General features: G+C 37.2%; 3 non-coding genes across 3 annotated transcripts; all 3 read right to left on the reverse strand.

The window, feature by feature from the left end:
- Nucleotides 1-2,044: 2,044 nt before the first annotated feature.
- LOC149136116 (U4 spliceosomal RNA) lies at nt 2,045-2,182 on the reverse strand. Its single transcript, XR_016241737.1, has one exon. It is a non-coding gene; the product is annotated as a U4 spliceosomal RNA (small nuclear RNA).
- A 2,496-nt stretch (nt 2,183-4,678) lies between these two features.
- On the reverse strand, nt 4,679-4,816 carry LOC149136117 (U4 spliceosomal RNA). Its single transcript, XR_016241738.1, has one exon. It is a non-coding gene; the product is annotated as a U4 spliceosomal RNA (small nuclear RNA).
- Nucleotides 4,817-7,314: 2,498 nt separating this feature from the next.
- LOC149136118 (U4 spliceosomal RNA) lies at nt 7,315-7,452 on the reverse strand. Its single transcript, XR_016241734.1, has one exon. It is a non-coding gene; the product is annotated as a U4 spliceosomal RNA (small nuclear RNA).
- Between the last annotated feature and the right edge of the window lie 5,459 nt (nt 7,453-12,911).

The following is a 12,911-nucleotide window of genomic DNA, read 5'->3' on the forward strand; positions in this document are numbered from 1 at the left end:
TTACCAATGGTTTACACCTAATTCCAGGGTACACCAGTCTACACCTTTGTATTTTTTCCAGGAAAGTTTTTAAGTAGGGCCGCTCACTCGCAACTTCCTTCCTACTTCCTTCCATCTTTCTTCATATACTCTTCTAGACAGGTGTCTTCTCTCCAGCCCTATCTTGCTTTCCAGGTGGTACCTGAAATAGTACAGCATTCCAGGGCCGGAGATGAAGGTTCCTGTCTTCATACCTTGCATTCGAGTTCTCCATGCACACTCTTTCATAACTGCGACTGTACATAGAAAACAAGCCTCACCTTCCTTAGGTAGTCCGGTGGGCGGTGCATTCTTAATCACAGACTCAGCCGATAGCTGTACTCTTCCTAGGTGCGACAGCACGTGTTCGACGTAAATTGTCATCTCCGAAAGATGGGTGCACTGAACAAGAGCGTGCAGGATGGTTTCCTTCTCCTGCCCGCATCTTGGACATTCGGGTGGCACTGAAATCCCGTGCCTGGACAATTTCTCGTGGACAGGTAAAGCATTCCTGAAACACTGCCAATTCAGGGATCTTTGGTAATTATCCAAATACCCCGCCCTGAAAGTGTTCCGAAACAGGTTGGATTATTTTTTCTGTTTATGCCTGCACAAAGCCATCGGCAGCTCATCCAGAATTTAATACCCGGTCCTCGACAAAACCCATACACTGACAAATACACAATACGCGCGCGCGCACACACACACACACACGCAAGCACACACACACACACATTTCAATGCTCTCTCTGTTTTTCTAATTAAGTTTAGTGTTATATTGAGTACTTTCCCACTGAAGTGAAATCAGAATTTAATTCGGAATTGTCTTACCTATATTTAGGCCGCATGTTACTTCCACTGCGCACTCAGACTTTGCCATGGCGCAAATTTCCACCTCTCTACAGGAACTTAGGCATCATCAGAATATTAGAAGCAATTGAAAATCGTTATAGAATTGAAATATTCGAAGGACAAATATCATTGAATATAGAAATAATTCAATTTTGTAAATGTTTTTGAAATACTTTTAATTCCTTCATTATATGTAATGAAGATAAAACCCCGTTATCTATGCAAACTTTTATGTTTGTTCCCGCCGAAAATTACTTATGCCATTGGCCCATTCAATTACGATTTTTAAAAAAATCGACATTAAATTAATAAACAGCTTAAACAATAAAAGTCGTAAAATATGACTATTACAGTCAATTTGATATTGTAAAGCGGCAGAATATAACAATATTGTTGCTGTTATTTTTTATATATACTGTTTCAACATACTGATTATATTACATTTTTAAATTGCAATTTTTAGTGTTTAGCTATAAAAAAAAAAAGAAATTCAAATGTACGATGAACAGTTTATTTCTAGATTGAAGTATCATCTCATTCAACTATGTAATACCAATTCGGTCATTTGTCTAAATGAGCTTTAGCACTTTTCCTTTTACCACATGATATGCTAATATGGACGGAATATTCAACCATATGAATTTTATGAAATCAGATGAGCATAGAAAGTTTGAACATCACACATGCTTTTTACCGAAATGATAATTGTTGTTATGATTATAAACATCTCAGCAAACTGGACCCATAGATGTTTATAAATCATGGGAAACTGCTGTTTGGACCTCAAAAGAAAATGATGAGAAATTGTGTGAAAGCAATCATATTAATTTGATTTTAATTTAATTACGTTAGTTCCTCTTTTGTTTTTAATAAATATATTGATATTTACACCCCTCTATATGATCTTTTGCGTAGTTGCTATTCTTTGATACCTATCACTTTTATGTTTTAATAATTAGTGGCTTTTAGCTATCGAAATAGTAAGTTATAAAATTTTGAATTGGCAGTCGTTCCTATGCATCATTGCCAGAAGTGACGACAATACGCACTAGATGATCAGTGGGACTCTAAATTCAGAGGGAACCATTTAAACAGAGAACGACTGATACGACAGTTACAGTAGGTTTTCCGATTAAAAGGATATATTAATGTCTATTCTTTGATTGATATTGCACCTCCGCAGAGGTGGGTAAAAATTGCGTTTGCTATCTCTAATGGATAGCAACGCGGGGTATTGGTAATAGTTTTCAACTAGCAATAACCACGCCTCGGATACACCTCATTGGCCATGGTACCGCCTCTGCGCAAAGCTATCAATACTGACTCCACTTGTCAACTTAACATAAAATCAACCCTATACAATCACTGATATTGCTTTCCACTTTATTGTTATTCATTAATTCCCGTGAATAGTAGTAATAGATTTCTTTAGTGGCTGTGTATAGGTTGTATACATTTAATTGTTTTACTAATACCAGAATGCCAAATATGTAGTTTTTATATCATATTTCTGTTTTCATATGTTTGGTGTATGACTTTATACAGAAGTGACCTTTGTTTGGTGATGTCAAGGCCATTAGACTGACGTTTATTTTTTCTGTTTATTCTCTTTATTACGATAATAAAATATCTTACATAGATTGGACAATACAGGACACTACAAACATTTAAGAATTGTCATTTAGTGAGTCTTTTTAGCTTTTTTTGAAAAAATATACGTTTAAAAATATATATATTTAAAAATTTTTCTACAAAACTTGGAATATTACCAATGGTTTACACCTAATTCCAGGGTACACCAGTCTACACCTTTGTATTTTTTCAGGAAAGTTTTAAGTAGGGCCGCTCACTCGCAACTTCCTTCCTACTTCCTTCCATCTTTCCTCATATACTCTTCTAGACAGGTGTCTTCTCTCCAGCCCTATCTTGCTTTTCAGGTGGTACCTGAAATAGTATAGCATTCCAGGGCCGGAGATGAAGGTTCTTGTCTTCATACCTTGCATTCGAGTTCTCCATGCACACTCTTTCATAACTGCGACTGTACATAGGAAACAAGCCTCACCTTCCTTAGGTAGTCCGGCGGGCGGTGCATTCTTAATCACAGACTCAGCCGATAGCTGTACTCTTCCTAGGTGCGACAGCACGTGTTCGACGTAAATTGTCATCTCCGAAAGATGGGTGCACTGAACAAGAGCGTGCAGGATGGTTTCCTTCTCCTGCCCGCATCTTGGACATTCGGGTGGCACTGAAATCCCGTGCCTGGACAATTTCTCGTGGACAGGTAAAGCATTCCTGAAACACTGCCAATTCAGGGATCTTTGGTAATTATCCAAATACCCCGCCATGAAAGTGTTCCGAAACAGGTTGGATTATTTTTTTCTGTTTATGCCTGCACAAAGCCATCGGCAGCTCATCCAGAATTTAATACCCGGTCCTCGACAAAACCCATACACTGACAAATACACAATACGCGCGCGCGCACACACACACACACACGCAAGCACACACACACACACATTTCAATGCTCTCTCTGTTTTTCTAATTAAGTTTAGTGTTATATTGAGTACTTTCCCACTGAAGTGAAATCAGAATTTAATTCGGAATTGTCTTACCTATATTTAGGCCGCATGTTACTTCCACTGCGCACTCAGACTTTGCCATGGCGCAAATTTCCACCTCTCTACAGGAACTTAGGCATCATCAGAATATTAGAAGCAATTGAAAATCGTTATAGAATTGAAATATTCGAAGGACAAATATCATTGAATATAGAAATAATTCAATTTTGTAAATGTTTTTGAAATACTTTTAATTCCTTCATTATATGTAATGAAGATAAAACCCCGTTATCTATGCAAACTTTTATGTTTGTTCCCGCCGAAAATTACTTATGCCATTGGCCCATTCAATTACGATTTTTAAAAAAATCGACATTAAATTAATAAACAGCTTAAACAATAAAAGTCGTAAAATATGACTATTACAGTCAATTTGATATTGTAAAGCGGCAGAATATAACAATATTGTTGCTGTTATTTTTTATATATACTGTTTCAACATACTGATTATATTACATTTTTAAATTGCAATTTTTAGTGTTTAGCTATAAAAAAAAAAAGAAATTCAAATGTACGATGAACAGTTTATTTCTAGATTGAAGTATCATCTCATTCAACTATGTAATACCAATTCGGTCATTTGTCTAAATGAGCTTTAGCACTTTTCCTTTTACCACATGATATGCTAATATGGACGGAATATTCAACCATATGAATTTTATGAAATCAGATGAGCATAGAAAGTTTGAACATCACACATGCTTTTTACCGAAATGATAATTGTTGTTATGATTATAAACATCTCAGCAAACTGGACCCATAGATGTTTATAAATCATGGGAAACTGCTGTTTGGACCTCAAAAGAAAATGATGAGAAATTGTGTGAAAGCAATCATATTAATTTGATTTTAATTTAATTACGTTAGTTCCTCTTTTGTTTTTAATAAATATATTGATATTTACACCCCTCTATATGATCTTTTGCGTAGTTGCTATTCTTTGATACCTATCACTTTTATGTTTTAATAATTAGTGGCTTTTAGCTATCGAAATAGTAAGTTATAAAATTTTGAATTGGCAGTCGTTCCTATGCATCATTGCCAGAAGTGACGACAATACGCACTAGATGATCAGTGGGACTCTAAATTCAGAGGGAACCATTTAAACAGAGAACGACTGATACGACAGTTACAGTAGGTTTTCCGATTAAAAGGATATATTAATGTCTATTCTTTGATTGATATTGCACCTCCGCAGAGGTGGGTAAAAATTGCGTTTGCTATCTCTAATGGATAGCAACGCGGGGTATTGGTAATAGTTTTCAACTAGCAATAACCACGCCTCGGATACACCTCATTGGCCATGGTACCGCCTCTGCGCAAAGCTATCGATACTGACTCCACTTGTCAACTTAACATAAAATCAACCCTATACAATCACTGATATTGCTTTCCACTTTATTGTTATTCATTAATTCCCGTGAATAGTAGTAATAGATTTCTTTAGTGGCTGTGTATAGGTTGTATACATTTAATTGTTTTACTAATACCAGAATGCCAAATATGTAGTTTTTATATCATATTTCTGTTTTCATATGTTTGGTGTATGACTTTATACAGAAGTGACCTTTGTTTGGTGATGTCAAGGCCATTAGACTGACGTTTATTTTTTCTGTTTATTCTCTTTATTACGATAATAAAATATCTTACATAGATTGGACAATACAGGACACTACAAACATTTAAGAATTGTCATTTAGTGAGTCTTTTTAGCTTTTTTTGAAAAAATATACGTTTAAAAATATATATATTTAAAAATTTTTCTACAAAACTTGGAATATTACCAATGGTTTACACCTAATTCCAGGGTACACCAGTCTACACCTTTGTATTTTTTCAGGAAAGTTTTAAGTAGGGCCGCTCACTCGCAACTTCCTTCCTACTTCCTTCCATCTTTCCTCATATACTCTTCTAGACAGGTGTCTTCTCTCCAGCCCTATCTTGCTTTTCAGGTGGTACCTGAAATAGTATAGCATTCCAGGGCCGGAGATGAAGGTTCTTGTCTTCATACCTTGCATTCGAGTTCTCCATGCACACTCTTTCATAACTGCGACTGTACATAGGAAACAAGCCTCACCTTCCTTAGGTAGTCCGGCGGGCGGTGCATTCTTAATCACAGACTCAGCCGATAGCTGTACTCTTCCTAGGTGCGACAGCACGTGTTCGACGTAAATTGTCATCTCCGAAAGATGGGTGCACTGAACAAGAGCGTGCAGGATGGTTTCCTTCTCCTGCCCGCATCTTGGACATTCGGGTGGCACTGAAATCCCGTGCCTGGACAATTTCTCGTGGACAGGTAAAGCATTCCTGAAACACTGCCAATTCAGGGATCTTTGGTAATTATCCAAATACCCCGCCATGAAAGTGTTCCGAAACAGGTTGGATTATTTTTTTCTGTTTATGCCTGCACAAAGCCATCGGCAGCTCATCCAGAATTTAATACCCGGTCCTCGACAAAACCCATACACTGACAAATACACAATACGCGCGCGCGCACACACACACACACACGCAAGCACACACACACACACACATTTCAATGCTCTCTCTGTTTTTCTAATTAAGTTTAGTGTTATATTGAGTACTTTCCCACTGAAGTGAAATCAGAATTTAATTCGGAATTGTCTTACCTATATTTAGGCCGCATGTTACTTCCACTGCGCACTCAGACTTTGCCATGGCGCAAATTTCCACCTCTCTACAGGAACTTAGGCATCATCAGAATATTAGAAGCAATTGAAAATCGTTATAGAATTGAAATATTCGAAGGACAAATATCATTGAATATAGAAATAATTCAATTTTGTAAATGTTTTTGAAATACTTTTAATTCCTTCATTATATGTAATGAAGATAAAACCCCGTTATCTATGCAAACTTTTATGTTTGTTCCCGCCGAAAATTACTTATGCCATTGGCCCATTCAATTACGATTTTTAAAAAAATCGACATTAAATTAATAAACAGCTTAAACAATAAAAGTCGTAAAATATGACTATTACAGTCAATTTGATATTGTAAAGCGGCAGAATATAACAATATTGTTGCTGTTATTTTTTATATATACTGTTTCAACATACTGATTATATTACATTTTTAAATTGCAATTTTTAGTGTTTAGCTATAAAAAAAAAAAGAAATTCAAATGTACGATGAACAGTTTATTTCTAGATTGAAGTATCATCTCATTCAACTATGTAATACCAATTCGGTCATTTGTCTAAATGAGCTTTAGCACTTTTCCTTTTACCACATGATATGCTAATATGGACGGAATATTCAACCATATGAATTTTATGAAATCAGATGAGCATAGAAAGTTTGAACATCACACATGCTTTTTACCGAAATGATAATTGTTGTTATGATTATAAACATCTCAGCAAACTGGACCCATAGATGTTTATAAATCATGGGAAACTGCTGTTTGGACCTCAAAAGAAAATGATGAGAAATTGTGTGAAAGCAATCATATTAATTTGATTTTAATTTAATTACGTTAGTTCCTCTTTTGTTTTTAATAAATATATTGATATTTACACCCCTCTATATGATCTTTTGCGTAGTTGCTATTCTTTGATACCTATCACTTTTATGTTTTAATAATTAGTGGCTTTTAGCTATCGAAATAGTAAGTTATAAAATTTTGAATTGGCAGTCGTTCCTATGCATCATTGCCAGAAGTGACGACAATACGCACTAGATGATCAGTGGGACTCTAAATTCAGAGGGAACCATTTAAACAGAGAACGACTGATACGACAGTTACAGTAGGTTTTCCGATTAAAAGGATATATTAATGTCTATTCTTTGATTGATATTGCACCTCCTCAGAGATGTGTAAAAATTGCGTTTGCTATCTCTAATGGATAGCAACGCGGGGTATTGGTAATAGTTTTCAACTAGCAATAACCACGCCTCGGATACACCTCATTGGCCATGGTACCGCCTCTGCGCAAAGCTATCGATACTGACTCCATTTGTCAACTTAACATAAAATCAACCCTATACAATCACTGATATTGCTTTCCACTTTATTGTTATTCATTAATTCCCGTGAATAGTAGTAATAGATTTCTTTAGTGGCTGTGTATAGGTTGTATACATTTAATTGTTTTACTAATACTAGAATGCCAAATATGTAGTTTTTATATCATATTTCTGTTTTCATATGTTTGGTGTATGACTTCATACAGAAGTGACCTTTGGTGATGTCAAGGCCATTAGACTGACGTTTATTTTTTTCTGTTTATGCCTGCACAAAGCTATCGGCAGCTCATCCAGAATTTAATTCCCGGTCCTCGACAAAACTCATACACTGACAAACACACATACATACGCACGCAAACACACGCGCACGCTTACGTAATTTCAGTGCTTTCTCTCTTTTTTTAATTATTATTATTAGTTGTACCTCGGGTAATTTTACACTAAAGTGAAATCAGAATTTGATTTGGAATTTTCTTACCTAAATTTAGGCTGCATGTTACTTCGACTACGCACTCAGAATTTTCCATGGTGCAAATTTCTGCATTTCTACATGAATGTTAGTCATCATCAAAAGATTAGAAACAAATGAAAATCGTCATAGATTTGAAATATTCGTAGGACAAATATCACTCAATATAAAAATAATTCATTTTTATAAATGTTTTTGAAATACTTTTAATTCCTTCATAATATACAACTCAAAAACCCGCAATCCACGCAAATTCTTATGTTTGTTCCCGCGGAGAATTACTTATGCCAGGGGTGCCCAGTACGTTGATCGCGATCTTCCGATCGATCGCAAAGGCAGTGTGGGTAGATTGCATGGCATTAAGAAAACAGACGTCAGACTATCATCCATCGCTATGAAATGTGTCACTTGATTGGCACACAGGGCAGCCAGTCTGACATCTGACCTTCTCTGACACATGCGTCACCTCGCATATGCATACAACGGTGCTAAGTGCTGCAAAACTCTCGCAAGATAGTTAGTGGGGGAGCTAGACCAAGTAAGAAACCAAAAATTTATCATTTCCATACGGAATGGGAGGAGGACTTTTTTTTTCACAATGTCATATTCGAAGTGCGTTTGCCTCATCTGCCAGTCTACCATTGTTATTCCGAAGAAGGGAAATGTGGAGCGGCATTTTCGGACCTTTCATAAAACTATGACACTGACTCCCCTCCGAAAAGTAAGCTGAGAAAGAGAAAGGTGAAGCAACTAAAATCCCAGCTGTCCGGACAGTAGTTATTTTTCACACAGCTAACTTCAAAAGCAAAGGCAACCACCGAAGCATCATTCCGGGTGAGTCACTTCATCGTTAAGAACAAAAAATCCTTCCAAGATGGAGAGATGTAAAAGAGGCATTCGTTGAAGCAGCTGACTCGTTGTTCCGAGACTTTAAAAACAAACCAGAAATACTATCTTCAATCAAAGTTCTCCAGCTATCATGAAGTACGGTTACACGGCGCAGTGAAGCTATGGCCGAGGATTTGAGCCAGCAACTTTGGAAAGACATCGCGAACTGCGAGTGTTTTCCACTGCAGTTGGACGAGTCTACAGAGTGACACGGCCCAGTTGTGCATTTTTATTCGGATGGTGTTTACCGATATAACTGCAAAAGAGGGGCTGTTAACAGTACTGCCCTTGAAAGAACACAAGCGAGGAAAGGACATATTTTAGTCTTCCAAAAACTTTATCGAGAAAATTCAGCTTCCAGTGTGCAAATTGGTGTCCATCACCACGGACGGAGAGCCCACGATGGTTGGCCGGTCAAATAGATTTATTGTCAAGTGCAGAGAGTACAATGCTTTCCCGGACTTCCTCAATTACCACTGTATAATACACCAACAAGCGTTATGCACAAAAATGCTCAACATGAAAGAGATAATGAATGTGCCAGTGAAGATCGCCTATTCTATTCGTGCCAGATCTCTTCAAAGACAGCAATTCCGAGCGCATCTGGAGAAGGCTGACTGCGACCACTTTGAGTTGTTGCTACACACTGACGTGAGACGGCTTGGTTGAGGAAAATTCCTGCAATGATTTCGAGAGCTCTGTCCGGAGATTAAGGAGATTTTCTGTGAAGTTAAACATGAAGAATACAACCAACTCTAAATGACGATTAGTGGCTGCTAGACTTAGCATTTTTAACCGATCTCACCATGCTGAATGACTTTAGTGTAGAGCTGCAAGGAAAAGATAAAACCGTGACCAATATGATCAGCTCAGTTAATGCTTTCAAACGAAAAATGCAACATCTCTCCTCAAAGCTGCAGCGCCATGATTTGGCAAACTTAAAGAACCTCACATCAGAACTAGAGACCCAAGAGAAGGCGTGTGTGCAACTTGAAAGTGCACGCTACACAGAGCAGATTGACAATTATCTGTCAAAGTTTAACAAACGCTTTCAAGACTTTGCTTTACTCGAGCCAGTCGCTGCATTCATGTACTACCCTTTTCGGGAAGATGCTGAGGTTGATTCACTCGCATCAAAAATTGTAACACTGCTTCATCTGAACTCTTCTAGAGTGGAGGATGAGATTTTGATACTACAGCTGAAGTCCAGGGCCCATGAACAGTTCTGGAACTTACTCACACAGGAAAAGTACCCCAACATGAGGAAATGTGCTACCTCCTTGACTGCATTATTCGGCTTCACTTATTTATGTGAGTCAGCCTGATGATCATTTGGAAGTGTGCCTGAGGCTAGCTACCAGCAGCTACTGTCCGGACTATGCATCCCTGGCTGATTCCATCCAGTGCAAGTCATCAGAGTAAGTGTGAAAAAATGTGTGCACCCCTGCTGTAGAGCTATGATATATGGATTCACATTATAGCACTGGAATTAGATATCTTATATTGTATGAATAGAAGGATGTCGCACAGCGTGGACTTGGATAAGCAGGTGTACACTGCAGGGTAGGAAGTAACGGAAGCACACTTATACTGCCCTAAGGTGCTGAATACCCATGATTACAGGTCGTGCAGAGAATATAGACACAAAACAAAAATATTTTTTTAAAAAATCAAGAGACCACTTGGACACGCAAGAGGAACCGATAGTTGTAGCAACAAACTCCCATACTCACAGTATCTGTCATTACATAAAACATCACTTCGAATACATTTCAACACCCATCCTAGAACAGAATCACCATCACACAAAAACAACATTATAATAAACCTCTCTATTTTGTCTCCAATCCAAAATACTGCAACAACAATAACCTAACCAACCATCAAACTGTGCTGGAACGTACACCATCGACAGTAAACGCAAAGTAATTGCAACAGTCGCAAGGTTACTGGGTTCGGCTTGCCCACCACCTCTATGGCCACCATCAGAATCCTCAGATATACAAAAATACACAGGTCAGTGGTGAGGAAGTAACGTGCCCGAAGTGTTTGATGTCCCAATACGATTCATTACTGCTCATAGGAGTGTGCATTATATTTAATGTTGACAGAGGTATAGTATAACTTATAAAAGATGGATTTGGTCTTATGACTATCTGGGTGTCGTAAGTCTACTCGATCACAGCTGGCCTGGGGCCTCACAACTAACAATATCAGTATAAGAGCTAAAACTATTTGGTGAAAGTAAATTTTTCTTGTTAAAATCAGTGTTTATTAATCTTTATTTTACACATCTGTTTATCAAATATCAGGAAACCACTGAGAAAACTAGTATTTGTTGATCATGCAATGACAAAAATTCAAGTACAATAAACGGTTACTAGCTAAAAATGTCGATTATAGAGAAATGGTATGTTGAGGTTGATATGTAATAGTGAAGTGTTGTTAGGAACACGTTATCTTCACTGATGAAATGTATGCGTTTTTTCTTGACACATTGTAAATGCAGATGAAATCGTAAAAACCTCAGTTTGGAGGAGCTCATTTTACTATTCCATAAAAGATAACTTTATAAATTTTGGTTTAAAATATATTGCCTTGAAATTATTTTTCAGTGAAAGAGGAGAGTGTAAAATAGTTACACTAAACGATAAAAAATTTATTCTTCATAATATATTTTAAGTATTTGACATATTTTCTCTTTTAATTTCCATCCACGTTTTAGAAAAGTTATCATAAGGTTTCAATTCCGACACGAGCAGGAGATAAATACATATAAACAGAATAGGTTGAACCAAGTTTATTGTATGCTTCTTTGAACAGAATGTGCGCACGCGTGCATGCTTGATACATCTATACAGAAGAATTATTTTTGTCGAAAAATTAGGCATATAAAGAAGTGTTTATTTGAAATAAAAACGGTTGAGGAATGATGGAATCGGAGTTAAAAGACTGCATTACATAACAATGGTCTTCCTTCAAGCTGGTTTAAGTCGATTGTAAATGATTTGACTTCCTTCTGCCAAGTTTTTGCATTAAAGTAAAAGTAACACCCCCGTTCCCAGTCACTGCCGGTGGCATCGGGAATGACACCAGGAATTCTGGACATCCATATTTTTTCCATTTTGTTATAACGCCATTCTCGTTTGAAGAGTTCAAACGAAGCCGCCATTTGCATCAAATCTCCAACATACACGTAAAATAGATAAAACAATACATCATCGGGGTATCTTGAAAGCTTTACTGGAGGCAATTGCTCCTTTATTCTGTAATTGATTATGTATTCGGTGGGATTATATTGATCAATGTTTTGTGGTTGAGCAGGAACCGGTGTCCAAGGATTTTTGAATTTGTCCAATTGACTTCCATTTTTCTGCGGTAACAATTTATTTAAATTCAGGCCAGTCAAATGCTCGTTACCTGGTGGCAAACTTCGTTTTAATTTTAAGTCTCGAAAGAAAGACGAGAGCCCAAAATCACAATCAGCATTAGTGTTTCGATTTTTTGTAGCACTGTACCTAGATTCCGGCATACTACCTCGCACATTTGGAGGAGGTTTCTTTCTACTCTTTACTGAAATTCCGTCGGTGATACTTGGATGTCCGTGTGGGAACTGCTGTACTGGTGTAACTCCTGATAACGCTGAATGATCACCAGCAAGTGAGGAAGTCGTGCCTTTTGGAGTCACATAATCGTCGAGGATAGTATTAGTGAAAGGAATTACGTCCTCCTGCTTCACTATCCACTGCCACGTTGATGCATGAGTGCTTGAATTCATCCAAGTTTGGGAAACATCGTCATAGGTACAGTCTATTTCTCTTGAAGCATTGAATTGTGCACGTCTTTCTTGAATTTCGCGAGATGTAGTCGATTTGAACTCGGTTTTGTTTTGTTTGTGCGTTATACTGGGTTGATGACTAACAGTTTCAGAGTCTGGTATTTTATTACATATTCTGCCACTTGATAGATCCCTGGCGATATTTAAATCTAGGTTTGGTTTATCGTCTAAAAGCGGTAACAATAGATTAGAAAATGCAGTGGAAGATTGTAGATTTGACTCGTTTTCATTCAGCTG

The sequence above is a fragment of the Octopus bimaculoides genome, chromosome 4 (genome assembly GCF_046866305.1).
Source record: "Octopus bimaculoides isolate indiv1 chromosome 4, ASM4686630v1, whole genome shotgun sequence".
NCBI classification, from domain to species: Eukaryota; Metazoa; Mollusca; class Cephalopoda; order Octopoda; family Octopodidae; genus Octopus; species Octopus bimaculoides.